This window comes from Bos grunniens, chromosome 8 (genome assembly GCF_055505025.1).
Source record: "Bos grunniens cultivar Pamir isolate PY7600 chromosome 8, Bosgru_T2T1.0, whole genome shotgun sequence".
NCBI lineage: Eukaryota > Metazoa > Chordata > Mammalia > Artiodactyla > Bovidae > Bos > Bos grunniens.
The window spans coordinates 24446201-24460799 of NC_141172.1; the positions used below are offsets into that span (position 1 = coordinate 24446201).

A 14599-nucleotide genomic window follows, 5' to 3' on the forward strand; every position below is an offset into this window, starting at 1 on the left:
TGCTTTTAATATGCTTTTCCCCAATGACGAACGATACTGAACATCTTCCCATGCGACAACTTGCCACCTTTCCCCATTCTTTAGTGAAATGTCTGTTTAGAGCATTTGTCCACCTTTGCGGGGGTTGTTTCTCACTGAGTTGTGAGAGGGTCTTATATTGATACATTCCAGACATAAGTTCATTATCAGATGTATTTCATAATTTCAAGTTTTTGACAAAAGTCTATTTAAAATATGGGATGTGGTAATACCATTTATCGAGACATATTGGCAAAGGTACAGTAGGTTGGGGCTTCTCAGGTGGTGCTGGTGATAAAGAACCCACCTGCCAATGCAGGAGGCATAGAGACCTGTGTTTGAAACCTGGGTCGGGAAGATCCTCTGAAGGAGGGCGTGGCAACCTACTTGAGTATTCTTGCTTGGAGAATCCACGGACAGAGGAGCCTGGCAGGCTACAGTCCATAGGGTCATAAAGAGTTGGACATGACTGAAGCAACTTTGCATGCACTCATGCACAGTTAATTGGCTATATTTCAATGTTCCCAATTTTTCCTGAATATATTAAATTAAACAAAGTGCCTCAAAGAGAAAGAGCAGCAGGTATGGTTAATTAATACATCTTGGTTAACCAGAAACAGAGAAGGTAAGTGGCTCTAATCATTTTGTTGGTCAAGCCATTTATAATTCTTTGCTTTTACGTGATATAACTGAGCTATTATTAATAATTGATAAATTATTAAATAGAAATTTTGATGAGTAATCACTAAGTGATTTTTGGAGTTCAAAGAACTCAGTTACATTATTACAAAATTTGTTCCTTCAACCCTCAAATTCATTCCCTTTATGTAATTAATGCTTTTTAGCATTTATATGAATAACTGTGAAATTAGAAATATGATTTCTTGCCCTCCTATTCTTATTGCCTATTAATCCTCCATCCTTCTACTCTAGCCCCACTGGCCTCCTTGTTTTGGCCTCTTATTCATGAAACCTGCTAGAAAATGGTACCACCTCAAGCTTTTGTATTAGCTTTTCATTCTGCCTAAAAAGATCACTTCCCTACATCCTCCCCGCTTCCCATCATGTCCTTCCCCAACTCCCCCAATCAACACATGGTTTGATCTTTCTGTTTCAGGTCTTTGCTCCAGTGTTACCTTCCTAGTCCGAACCTCCCCACGACCGTATTTAGAATACTGTAGCTTTCCCTCCACTCAGCTCTTGGCAATTAATATACTTCTTTTGCTCCGTTATTCCATAGCAATTCTCATCATCTCATGTGATACATAGTTTTGCTTACTTAGTTTTGTTATTCTCTGCCACCCTTCACTAGAATGTGAGCCCAGAAAGGAGAGATTATTATCTGTTTTGTTCACACTTGTATCCCCACAGCCTAGAAGAGTTACTGGTAGACACTTAATAAGTTTTAAATATATAAATATATACTGATATACTTTTTTAAAAAAGGAAATAGGATTTATGAGTAACCCTGTCTCATCCTGGCAATAAATAATGTTTATCCCCTGACAGACTACTTAGGAAACAAGGAAAGAATCATATATCTATAGAAGTATTTTTAATAAAGCATATTACTTATCAAAATTTATATTATGTGTATTATTGTTTGAACACTGATAATAACTGAAATAATATAACCCAGAAAGACATTTTTCAAACCTAGAGACTTGTGGACATAGAAAATTCAACAAAAATTGTTTCATTTTATACACCTTTTTTTTTTTTTTTTTGCTTATTTTTCCTTTTTCTGGTGATCATAATTTGGTTCTTTTTACTTTTAAAATGTTAAAGGAGGAAAACTTTCAATCATAAAATGTATTAAGGTAACATGAACTCGAATTCCAGTACGTATTTGCAATGGCTAATTATGTGTCTAATTGGTATAGTGTTAAGATTCCAGTAGAAATGGCTACAATTGACAATATTTATCATTCAGCCTTTGCAACTATTTTAACTTACAGTGACATATGTTCAATACTACTTTAAAAATATGCCTCTGGTAGGCAATTTTTCTCAATTCTTTTAGGGAGTTTGAAAGTAAAAATTTTCAAAGGTAGGTCATGACCTTTATAATTCTTCCCCTTTTCTCCCTGGCAGTTGTGACATTTGGCCCTGATCTCATTGTTCTAGTTTTTAAGCTTCTCAATGTGCGATTACAATGGCAATAATTTTCCCTGGACACTGAGTGGATGACGGCCTCACCCAGTACCCGTGTCCTTCCCACGCTGGCTGGCAGCAGACCGTTAGTGGTCGGTGCCAAGCGCCTTTCTCCAGAGCTCAGCCTTGACATTCTTTCTGCGCAGCTCAACAAAAGCATCATAAAAGAACTAAACATTCAAAGTGATTCTTAACTGGGTATTCAGAAATTTCTAAAAGGATTTATTATTGAGGCTTGAGGTTTTGTTTATTAATTGGTTTTTGTTCTCTCTTGTTTTCTGGTCAAACAAATATTTGGTGCAAGAAGAAGAGAGAGGAAGGGATGGAGGCAGGGAGAGAGGGAGAAAGGGATGAGGAGAGAGAGGGAAAAAGCAAGAGAGAGAGAGGGCAAGAGAGAGCCTGGAAAACCTCTTGTTTTGTTGGAGGCCTGAAAAGTGTTTTCCAAACTTTTCAATGCTTGGGACAGAAATTTATAAACCAAGCTGTACTGCTCACATACCACAAGTCCAGAGCCCTGTGTACTTGACACCTGCAATCTTTTTTACAGATTAAAGTTGTGCCCTTCTGCATTCAAAAGAGCTCCTGCCATCAGGCCCCAGGGCCATGCCTGTAAAGAAAGGGAGCAAACTCGCGTGGGAGAGGGGTATGCCACACTGTCAGAAGGAAGGTGATCTACTTTAAGAAAGAACAAACAGAGAGGCGTCCAAAGGGGGTCTAACAAAACGATCCAGGAGAACTCACCTATCCCTGTGTGCTGTTAATTCCCCAAATATACACTTAGAGTTGCAGGATATTTTGTTTTGCATCAGGTGAAACAAACAGCCTGATCCCCCTAGTAACGACCCGAAGGACAATACCACCGCTTTGCTTTCTTCCATTGGCTCTGTTTTCCCCCTTTCTTTAAACCCTGAGCTGAGGTCTGTGCGGCGTTCCCCTCTCCCCGCCTCCCCATGATCTGGCACTCATTTTCCCCATTATTCAATGAGTAATGACACCGAGGGCACAGAGCCAATCCCACCGGCTCTTTACACTTCCCTCTTTCTACAGAATAAAAAAGACCCAAACCAAACACAACACGCTGCAGCTTTCAGCTTCAGGGATTGCGACTAATTTCTAAACTCTCTTCGCTCTGTAGTAGAATCTGGCTGTCATTCGACATTTGGCTTTTTTTCACAAGCCCGTGAGCAAACTTTATTTACAATGCATGCTGACTTTTATTACTACATAATACAGAAAATATTTGCTTCATTATGAAGCCAACTGAATATTTATTTTGATTTTTGTTCCTTGTGGTAAACAGAATTCAAAACACTCTCTACTACGATTGTTCCAAACGAGTCACAAACTATGTAAACAATCAGAGTGATTGTGTGGCCCAGATCTTGTGATTGCTTCACCTCCCTTTGCAGCAAAAGGAAAAAAAAATTTTTTTTAAAGAAGTTCAGGTCCATTTTAAATTTTCAAGCAACTTTTTGCCCCTCAGGGCTGTCTTTTAGTCCATTCTGGTGGTTGCCTTTTATGGGAAGTCACCTCACAATGAAGTCTTTTCAAGGTTCTTTTGGATCCAAACCTCTTTGAATACAGTCCAAGGGAGGCCTAATTCTGCTTTAACACACACAGTATTGCCACAAACATCAAGTGCTGTATTTTAGGTAATACCTGGGTAAGAACATATGCTGTTAGAAATATATAAGTGCGCTCAGATGCGTTCTATCTATATTTAGATATGCTGATTCCATTTAGTTCTGGAACCAACCTGCCTTGAGTACCTTAATTGGCTGTAAAAGATTGTCCAGGCTTGAAATGGACCCATTTGATCAGCTTTACAGTTTAGGGTCTGCATATTCACATAGCAATAACCGTCCCTCCTGACTGCCTGCATCTGCATCCTTGCTCTTTGATTTTTTTGTGATTAATATTTTTGAAATTTGGTAGACTTTTGACTGACTTTAAATCCCACCTTTAAGCCTGTAGCCTGGTGGGCTGCAGTCCATGGAGGTTGCAGAGGCAGAGGTGACCCCGCGACTAACATAAACCCTGTACCAGTTTATTTCTTGGATTTTAAAGAGAAATAGACCCAGAGCATCAGAATATTTTTAGTTATCATTAAAGGCTTTGAGAAAATCATTTTGCCAGCACAAATCCAGACTAATACGTATATCAACATTTCTCCCTCTGTACGTACCTTCCCACTGAGAATTTGGAAGTAAGCTTTAGTTTAGGTCTTCGATACAGGGATTGAACCCAGGTCTCTTGCATTATAGGTGGATTCTTTACTGACTGAGCCACCAGGGAAGCCCAAGAATTAAATGTAACAATATCTAAAAGGCATCTGACACAGTATATTGTGTATAGTAAGCATTGGTTCTGATTATTCTGACAAGAGTTATTAAAAAATTTTTTTTAAATGTAGTTTATAAAAATTGGACTTCCTACATACATGGAGAAAAGGGCAGTCAAAGATGTTTTATAAAAAATGCAAACAGTTTTCAAGATGTCTCCAAGCAAGTGGGTTGTCAAATACTTCTAATATTTTATATATGAGTCTTGGTTAGTATTTTCTTTCTTGGTATCCATTTGGAAAATTCTTTGTTTAGCATGAATCTCTTACGTCTTCAGTTTCCCCATCGATAAAATGAAGGACAAAAACTTTGAAACCTTAGAATAAAGCAAATACCAAAGATTACTATCTATTTCATAAATAATAGGACTGAAGAACTATTTTACATGTATATACTGTGATTAAAGGTGCAGGACAAGGACATCATTTTTTTTTTTTCTAATTTTATTTTATTTTTAAACTTTACATAATTGTATTAGTTTTGCCAAATATCAAAATGAATCCGCCACAGGTATACATGTGTTCCCCATCCTGAACCCTCCTCCCTCCTCCCTCCCCATACCATCCCTCTGGGCCGTCCCAGTGCACCAGCCCCAAGCATCCAGCATCGTGCATCGAACCTGGACATCATTTTTATATTTAGGAATTTAGATGAAATCTGATGAAGATCCAACATCCAATTCATTTTTGTATATTGGATCATGGTCACTTATTACCCATGATCTTAATTTTTTTCTCCTAAAGATAAAACATATATTTGGTGCTTAATAATAGTGACATACTGGGGAGATTTGGAATCAGTTTTTAGTTCTAGGGACCACTAAACCAAGCCAGTGAAGAGAAACTGGTTGTCACTGCCAGAACAATCCCAAAGGGAACTTCAAACTTGAGAAGGACCCTTTTCTACCAAAGAAAACGAGTGCAGGCATTTATCTGACTGAAGAACAGCACAGTGTTCAAGAATTGAACTTGGGAATATATATGACTGGATTGGAATCCCAGATCCAGAACATTCTATTTAATCTTAGACAATCTACCTAAACTCCCTGAATTTCAGTTTTTTCACCTGTGAAATGAAGCTAATCACAGAACCTACCCTACTGAATTACTGAGAGAAAATTAAATAAGACTTATAAAGGATGCATCTGGAACAAAGAAAGTGCTCAGCATTAGTGGTTGCTGATGTTATTAGTCCCTTGGTAAAATTCACAGACGTTTTATTTTAACTGGTAGAAGGCAAAACATTAAATATGGCATTTTTACATTTGGATGAAATTTCAAGGCTGTTTGCCTACCCTCATCTCTGCATACCATCATTTGGCTCTCACTTCACTCTCATCACTATTCTAAATCTTCTAAATGTTCTTGGCTTATGCAGCTAATGGGGAAGGAAAATTATTGAGAACATACAGAGGATCAGTCACTGCGCTGAGTGTTTTGCAAATGGTACTTAATTCTCACATTGATCTTTTGAGCTCACATGCAGATCAAAACTACAATGAGGCATCACCTCACACAGGTCAGAATGGCCATCATCAGACAATCTACAAACAATAAATGCTGGAGAGGGTGTGGAGAAAAGGGAATCCTCTTGCACTGCTGGTGGGGATGTAAATTGATACAGCCACTATGAAGAACAGTATGGAGATGCCTTAAAAAACTAAAAATAGAACTACCTTATGACCCAGAAATCCCACTCCTAGGCATATATGGAGAAAAAAACAGTAATTCAAAAAGACACATGCACCTCAATGTTCACTGCAGCACTACTTATTATAGCCAGAACAGGGAAGCAATGTAAATGTCCATCAACAAATGAATGGATAAAGATGTGGCACCTATATACAATGGCATATTATTCAGCCATTAAAAGGAACAGAACTGGGTCATTTGTAGAGATGTGGGTGCACCTGGAGTCTGTCATACAGAGTCAAGTAAGTCAGAAAGAGAAAAACAAATATAGTATACTAACACATGTATATGGAATCAAGAAGAATGGTACAGATGGACCTATTCGCAGGGTAGGAATAGATATGCAGATGTAGGAAACGGACATGTGGGTGTGGGAGGGGTGGGATGAATTCATTTCCCACACGAATGCCATGTGTGCAACAGATAGCTAGTGGGAACCTGCTGTACAGTGAGGGAGCTCAGCCCAGTGCTCTGCGGTAACCTAGAGGGCTGGGATGAGGAGAGGATAGGAGGGAAACTCGAACAGGATATATGTATGCATAGAGCTGATTCACTTTCATCGTAGAGCAGAAATGAACACAACACTGTAAAGCAACTATACCTGGAGGGCTGCGATGAGGAGAGGATAGGAGGGAAACTCGGAGAGGATATATGTATGCATGGAGCTGATTCACTTCACTGTAGAGCAGAAATTAACACAACATTGTAAAGCAGCTATACCTCAATTCAAAAAAAAAATAGATTTGAAGAATTCTCTAAAACCATGAAGCCATTCTCCTGTATTCTTGATTCAATGCTAAATGCTTGCAAGCTTTCTTTTGTCCATTTTATCCTCCAAATAAAATGGCTTCTGGACACACTCACCTACGATATCAATGTTGTTTTAATAGTACAGGCCACACAATTGTTCATCTTACCTAAATTTGAAAATGATCTACATCTCTGTCATTAAAACACAAAATTACTTCCCTCCCTTTCACAACCACTTATTTCTACTCCACGATCAAAAAAAGATTTATTACTTTACACTCCAGATTCATTTCTGCTTGTGGCATATATAAACCATCTATCCAAATGCACATGGCAATATGTTAAATATTTCTATAAAGAGAAAAGTCCTAGCTTTTGTCCTCTAAGATAGTAGTTCCCCTTCTTCCCAACTCTGATGATCTGGAACTGTGAAGCATGCACACTGAATTAAAGATTTGGACCACAGATATACAGCAGAGCTCTTCCATATCCTTACTGAGAAACTAAAAAATGGCACACATCTAAGGAGAAGGCAACAGCACCCCACTCCAGTACTCTTGCCTGGAAAATCCCATGGACGGAGGAGCCTGGTAGGCTGCAGTTCATGGGTGGCACAGAGTTGGACACAACTGAAGCAACTTAGAAAAAAAAAAAAAAAAAACGGTGAGAAAGAACTGCAAATTCACCAGACCTCTGATTCGCCCCAAGCTGGTTTGTGAAATCATTTTCTCTCCAATAATCTCCAGCCTTCATCTGCTTACAAACCCTCTCTCCCCTTCACCTTCCAACTTTGAATGATTTCTATTCCTATAACTCTCGTGGCTGATTAAAAAGCAAAAGATAAAACCCTGCAAAGAACATCTCACTGGCTTTGCCTTTCACTCGACTTCTAAGAAGTTTCAGTTTTCTTTTGCAGGTAATTCTTTAACATTTACACAGGCACTGGTATTCATTATACACTGAAAAAGAAAGACAAAAGTAATGTATCCTCAGCTAGATCATAAAAGGTTGTCAGCTCATCAGTGACTTCCTATGATGTCATTAGCAACAGGAAAGCTAGAACAGTTAAGCTCCAAAAAAACTGAAGATGAAATTACAACTTTAGGATTGACTCGGTTATGTGGCTGAGTGTGTACAGCAGAGCTGAATTTAATATATGTTTTCTTATCCCTATAAAACACATCAAAGGCCAGATTTTCAAAGCCCTGCATGGCTGGCCATTTGGAAAGAGGTATATCCAGGCCCCCAAAGCCTTCATTTTAAGCAGATGGCAGTGGCAACTGCAAGACTGGAAACCTAACACACAAGCTTGTAAAGATATTGCTTAACAGCATCATTGACTAGGGGTTGGGCACAGAGGGAGCCGGAACCACCGTTCAGTTCTATAAAACCAGGTACTATGCTGACTTGTGGCAGGTAGCAGAAAGCTAAACAGAAACTCAGTTCCTATTTGCTTTTCCTTGACTGGGCTCGCCCCGGGAGGACAGCCCAGACTCAATGACCTGTATGGCCACTAGATGGCACCCTCTTGCACTCCCAAATTAAAACATGATGGCAAAGCCACCTGTCTTGAGCTCTATCTTATTAAAATGTTTAAAGGGAAAAGAATATGGTATCAGGTTCTTCTCCTTATCACAGCAGCTGGAGGTGAGTTATTAAACCTGTTTTATAATCCTGTAGTTAACTTTCTCCTCTGGCACTGTAAAAACAAATATCTAGCACATATAAGAGATTTAGTAAGCTTTAAAGAAAAAAAAAACAACTAAATTGAAGATTCAGATTTATCTTTTATTTGTTTCCTTTTTGAGAGAGCACAAAACATACATCCAACTGAGCTGTTAATGTCTGTCTGGAACTATCTAGGAGGCAGTGTCTCCCAACTTTGAACCTGAATAATGCCCTCTGAAAAATCTCCATACAAGATATAAATTAAACCTTTAATAAACACTTGGCAAAATTTCAGAGAATAGAATATTTTGTTTTCTCTCTCTCTCATATTTTCCTCAAACTTACAACATATTACTACTGAAAGACTGAAGCTGAAGATCTGCTATGTAGATAAAAATACACATTTTTTAAAACATCCTAAGACACTTGGAGGTATAACACTACCTTTAAAATTTAAACCAAGCTCTTGGATATAGTGATTCTTTTAGAATGAAGCTCTAGCTGACATCTTCAACATATATTTTGAGTCTTAAGTATGAAGGGAGTTAAAGAACTGTCCACTTCTAACACACAAGGCCACAGTGAAAATCCAGCAGCTATTTTCCTATTTCCAAAAGTGTATTCACAAATGGTGTGTGTATACTTGTGTAACAGCCATTATAGTCCTTCCATTCCAAAGTAGCCATGTACTGGGTTTGATTTGGCACATATTTTTTGCCTCTTAAATATTTGTATACTTTTACAGCACCAAAAACTTCGTTAAAAATTTAACTAAGGACTTTTGTTCCAGGTAACATAGCTCAAAACTTTATGTTCAACCATTTGGAGAGACTGTATTTCAAATGTTGTCCCTCCCAGGCTGAGATCATTACTTTCTAAGCCTCCTGGGACACACATATCTAAAGATTTTATTTTGTTCTTCTTAGCATCTCCCATTATAGAAAAAAAATGAGTTCCTTTTACAAACTCAGCAGATCTTTGAAGAGGCATCGTGCCATTCTTCATCTTCTGACATTACACCGGAGGCTTTAGCTTGTTTGTATTTTTTGTAGTCAAGTCTTTTCCTTCCTGCGCTAGTCTACAGTGAATTTCCCAGATCTTCTATCCCCAGAAGGAAAACCCTGGATTTGAAAACCTGTCCTATTTTTAAAACTGATTAGAATTAAGACTTTAGAGCAGCCTTGTGATTAAGAACTAATATTTGCCAGCCCATATGAATCTGTCTTTAGTCTGGGTTGCACCACAGAACAGATAGTAGAAGAATGAATAGAGTCAGCATTTTCTTTTTAAAAATTGAGACATAATGGACATGCTACAGAATCTGCTCTTTTCAAGTATGCAATTCAGTATCAACTACATTCACAAAGTGGTACAACTTTCACCAACATTTAATTCCAAAACATAGCCATCCCCCGCTAAACAAACCCCACATCCATGAGCAGTCTCTCCTCACTCCTCTCTCCACCCAGCCCCTGACACTGATTAATCTTTCTGTCACCATGGGTTTGCCTATTTTAGACACTAAATATAAATGGAGTCATACAATCTGTTCCCTTTTATGTCTAGCTTCTTTCACTTTGCATCCTATTTTCAGGGCTCATCCATGTTGTAGCATAATCAGTATGCTACATCCCTTTTTCTGGCTGAATAGTAACCTAACATTTCCTTTTCCAATTGCCCATGATAAATTATTGCCCATCTTTGGTAAGTTGCCGATTTAGGCCTTAGAATAGTCTCGAGGAGAACATATGCTACATGCTAAAATATTAAGAGCTCAATCAAATACATTTTGAAGGAAAGAAGTTCCTAGTACTCTGGTAAATAAAACAACATTTCTTTTGATTTTCCCCTTTCCTATTTTTACTTCTCAGATAATGATCATTAGAATAAAAGAAATTCTGCTGAAAAAATCTCCAAAATATGATTACCTCTCCAGATGGTATATAAGATATTAAATTGGGGACAATTTTTAAGAAAAGCTACTTATAAAATAAGAAATATTTGGCTTTGAATTGAAGAGATATACATTTGAAACAGTCTATTATTGACTAAAATACAGTGTCATTCTTATTCATCCAAAAATCTAACCTAAAATATTTTTTATGAATTAACTCTGTTGGACTGATCACTATAACCTAATTCTCAGCATGCTGTTTGGTCCACAATAGGTGCTTGTTGATAGATAAATGAATGCAAGGATGGATATTGATTCAGAAATCAAACTATTTCCTTTTCTAACACTACGTAATCTATAAAACTGATCATACCATCCATTTTGTCATGGTTTTCACATTTATGTTAAGCAATACTATATGCAAAATACAAAGCTAAAGGGTATTTAAGAAAAATATACTACGACTAACACATACCTTCAGAAGCAAGGACTTGATTATTTATCAGGGTCAGTTATATAAATGATATACTGTCAACCACATATATATGGTTTTATAAAAAAAAAACTAGTAACATGTACACATATGCATTCTTTGACAAGAGAGGGAGATGGAGACTAATGCTTTGCCACTGTACTAAGTGTTATGTGCTGGGGATATGGAAAGTGTTGAGCGGTGGGGAGATAGAAAATGTTCTTTGCCCCTCTAATAATTTACCTTCCTTAGGGGAAGAAGAGTCTCCTGTTTCTCCACTGCAAAACGACTTATATATTGGAGGTGGAGGAACGAAGTCAGAATCATTAGAATCTTCGTGGCTGACATACAGTTCCCCTCCCCTTGCTGGACACAGTGCTTACCTACCCTGGGCCAGCTGCAGAGGGCTGCGGCGTCCTGCCCCACACCTCACGCTCCATCTTCTCCCCCAGTTCTCAGGCCATGTGCTCTGCTGGCAAGTGTTTGTGGCTGGTTCTCCCATCTTGGTGCATTTTTTTCTTCCTCCATTACCCAACAGTTCTGCCCTTCTATTAAGCTACCTTTACTTTTTGGTTTAGAGGTAAAGTCCTATATCTCTCGTGGTATTTACATATTCTTTAAATGGTGCGAGTGCTTTTCAGGTTTGTTATTGCTTTTATGGGTGTTCTACTCCCTAAGTTCCACCACTGTTGAATGGCCTGCCCTGATTTAATTTTCTTATAATCCTGTTAGTTTTATTGCATATTTCCCAGGATGAAAAGCCTTTACAGAAATGCCTACCACACAACAGTAGAACTGCTTGGATATGTAAAAGCATAATGCCAAGTAGAATGGACTACATGAGAATATAAGAAAATTCTAAGCGTGATCTGAAGTGGTTAGTAAGATCTTGAGGATTTAAGGGTTGATTAAAAATTGAATAAAAATAACAAGTTACTGGATGATATGAAGCATTGTCATGTAATAAGAGCCTAGGCTCAAACCACACTGGAGATCAAAATGTTGACTACTTTCTTATTATATGACCCGGGACTCACGGATCATCCTCTACATCTCCATTTAATTATCTATCAAATGACAGGACTGAATGAAGATGAAATGAGATGATAATGTAATGTGCTTAGCACACTGCCTGGCATTTGTTCAATGAGAACTGATTAAGCGTCTGGGAGCCAGGCACGCACTACTCTGAAGACTGAGGGTATAGTTGCAAACAAAGTACAGTGTAAGTATTCAATTTTTTCAAAAAATGTGGTCATTATGATGATGTTTCTCATTTCCTCATATCTGCCCTATGTTCCTAAAAACTGAATCTCTCCAGTAAGAAGAGTAAATCCTTACTGGATTTATAAAGAGTAGATCCAGTTGTTAGGAAGTTATGTATTCTTTACTGCATTGCTAGAACACATTATTCAAGGAAAAGGAAGACAAAGGCACCAGAGGTGACCACATTGCCCAAGGGACAAGGGAGTTACCAGTGCTGGCTAGGCAGGGTGGCCAGTCATGACCTAGGGAAGAAGGCTCTGTTTCCTAATCATCTTCTTGAATGTAGTGCACAGGGAGCTTCCAAGAGAAACTCTGCCAAATATCAATATGGAATTATTTAAAAAGAATAAGTAAGAAAAAGGCTTGCTGCCCCCTCATCATCATACAGCAGGGGAGTGTGCATGGATGGGGAGGGGGTACAATAGCTCTGGAAGGGAGCCCTGGGGGCCCTGACTGCCTGGGCGCTGGGGACCATGCCTACCTGGTGAAATGTCCACTTGGTGAAATGTACATTTGGTGAAATGCACAGACTAGATTCAGAATGCAAAGGCGGGGGCAGGGGTTAGGGAGAGAGGGGCTGCCCTGCGGGTCCAGATTCTCTCTGCGCTGGCTTGTCTGTTTGGATAAGCTGAGCTCAGGGTCCTTGCTGACTGCTGAAGAGCTGGCGCCAGGCAAGAGACTTGGAGCCAACAACAGCAAATGGTGGCGGCGAGGAGGAAGCCTGCGGTGCTGTAGCCCCCTCTAGGGTAACATTCAGGAGCGCCAGAAGAAAGCCCATGTAAGAGGGCAGCTCAGGAGGGGCAGGCTTGAAATCCGAGTGAGGGGACTGGGCCAGGGGGACAGGAGGAGAAAGCCAGCCGTGGTTCCAAAAAACTGCCGTCAGGTCCTGCTGACACCAAACGAAAACATCCCTCATCACCAGAGGGGCTGGGAGGCTGAGTTCAGCTGTCCATGGTTGGGGGCTGTCCTGGTGGTGTTGGGTTCCCCACCAAAGATCAAAAGGGGAACTTGCTACTCTTAAAGAAGAACTTGGCTTGTACTCTTCAGAGAGCGGGCTCTGCCTTCACCAGAAGTTATTTTTCTAAAATAACAAGTTTTGGGTACTTCTCTCCCTCTATGTCTCTGATTATTCCTATTTTGATTCTGTCTCTCTCACCCCCTCTTTCTTTCTCTGCCCATGATTAGGACCAGAAATATGCAATGAATGCTTCCTGTAACATAAGGCCAATGAAGAGAATTTATATCCTGCTTTTGATGTTATCTGGCCTGATGGGAAGAATAAACAAGACACAGCATACTGCCACCAGGCACATGGTGACAAGAGTCCCCACTGCCCCTCACTAACTTGGGGGTGACCCTGCTTCTCTCTTGTCTATCCCAGTGTGCAGCCTGTATAAATGCCCGGGGAATGGTACCTGATTGTGGCATTGAGAATGTATCAGCGTTAACAGCTGAGTGCATACGTCATGCTCAATAAAGGTTTAGTGGCAACATTTGGTCTCAGATTAGCCCAGCAGGCAGGTGAGAGCCGTCTTCTTGCCAAGGTTGGGCAGCTCCAAAGGTCACGTGACCCCCTGGGATTAATACTGGCATTTAATGAAATGCTTTGCTTATCACTGCTCTGGGCCAAAGGCTTTGTTTCTGACTGAGATGAAATCACTTCCAAATATAATGTGATCTGGTGTGTGGGTTGCCTTCCTAAAACCTCAAGAGTTGCCTATGTTCATCAGACTCTTGAGGGTCAGTTAGCTAGGAAAAAGTATTCAAGGGGAATTCAGAAAGGGAGGGAGATGACAAGAAAGGCAGATCATGAAATGACTTTCGTGACACCTTAAGGGTTTGATCCCTGGGTCAGGAAGATCCCCTGGAGGTGGGCATGGCAACCCACTCCAGTATTCTTGCCTGGAGAATCCCATGGATAGAGGAGGCTGGTGGGCCACAATCCATAGGGTCACAAAGTCAGACACAAATTAGCGACTTAGCATGCATGCATGCAAGAAGTTTAGACTTGACCTCAGAGCAATGAGAAGCCAGTCAAAGGATTTTAAACTTTGTACAAAACAGAGTGGTAGACTACAGTCTGTCATGACTGGACAAAGGGGCCCATTGGGAGGAATGGCAGTGAGAAATGAGGGTCTAAACCAAAGCGTTAGCAGTAAAAATGGAGGGAAGGGAAAGATGCAAGAGGTATTAAAAAGGTAAAATTTACAGGACATGGTGATTATTTGGCAACAGGACATGAAGAGAAAGAGAGGAACATGCCTGGCTCTAGAAATCCAGCCAGGTGAGTGCTGCTGCCATTAAAAAAGATGGGGAATTAAGAAGTAGGTTTGCAAGAGTGTTG

At 39.6% G+C, this 14599-nt stretch overlaps 1 protein-coding gene across 10 annotated transcripts in view; it reads right to left on the minus strand.

Moving 5' to 3' along the window:
* ADAMTSL1 (ADAMTS like 1) overlaps nt 1-14599 on the minus strand; it is a 1112438-nt gene that overhangs the window by 524880 nt on the left and 572959 nt on the right. The window lies entirely within an intron of this gene.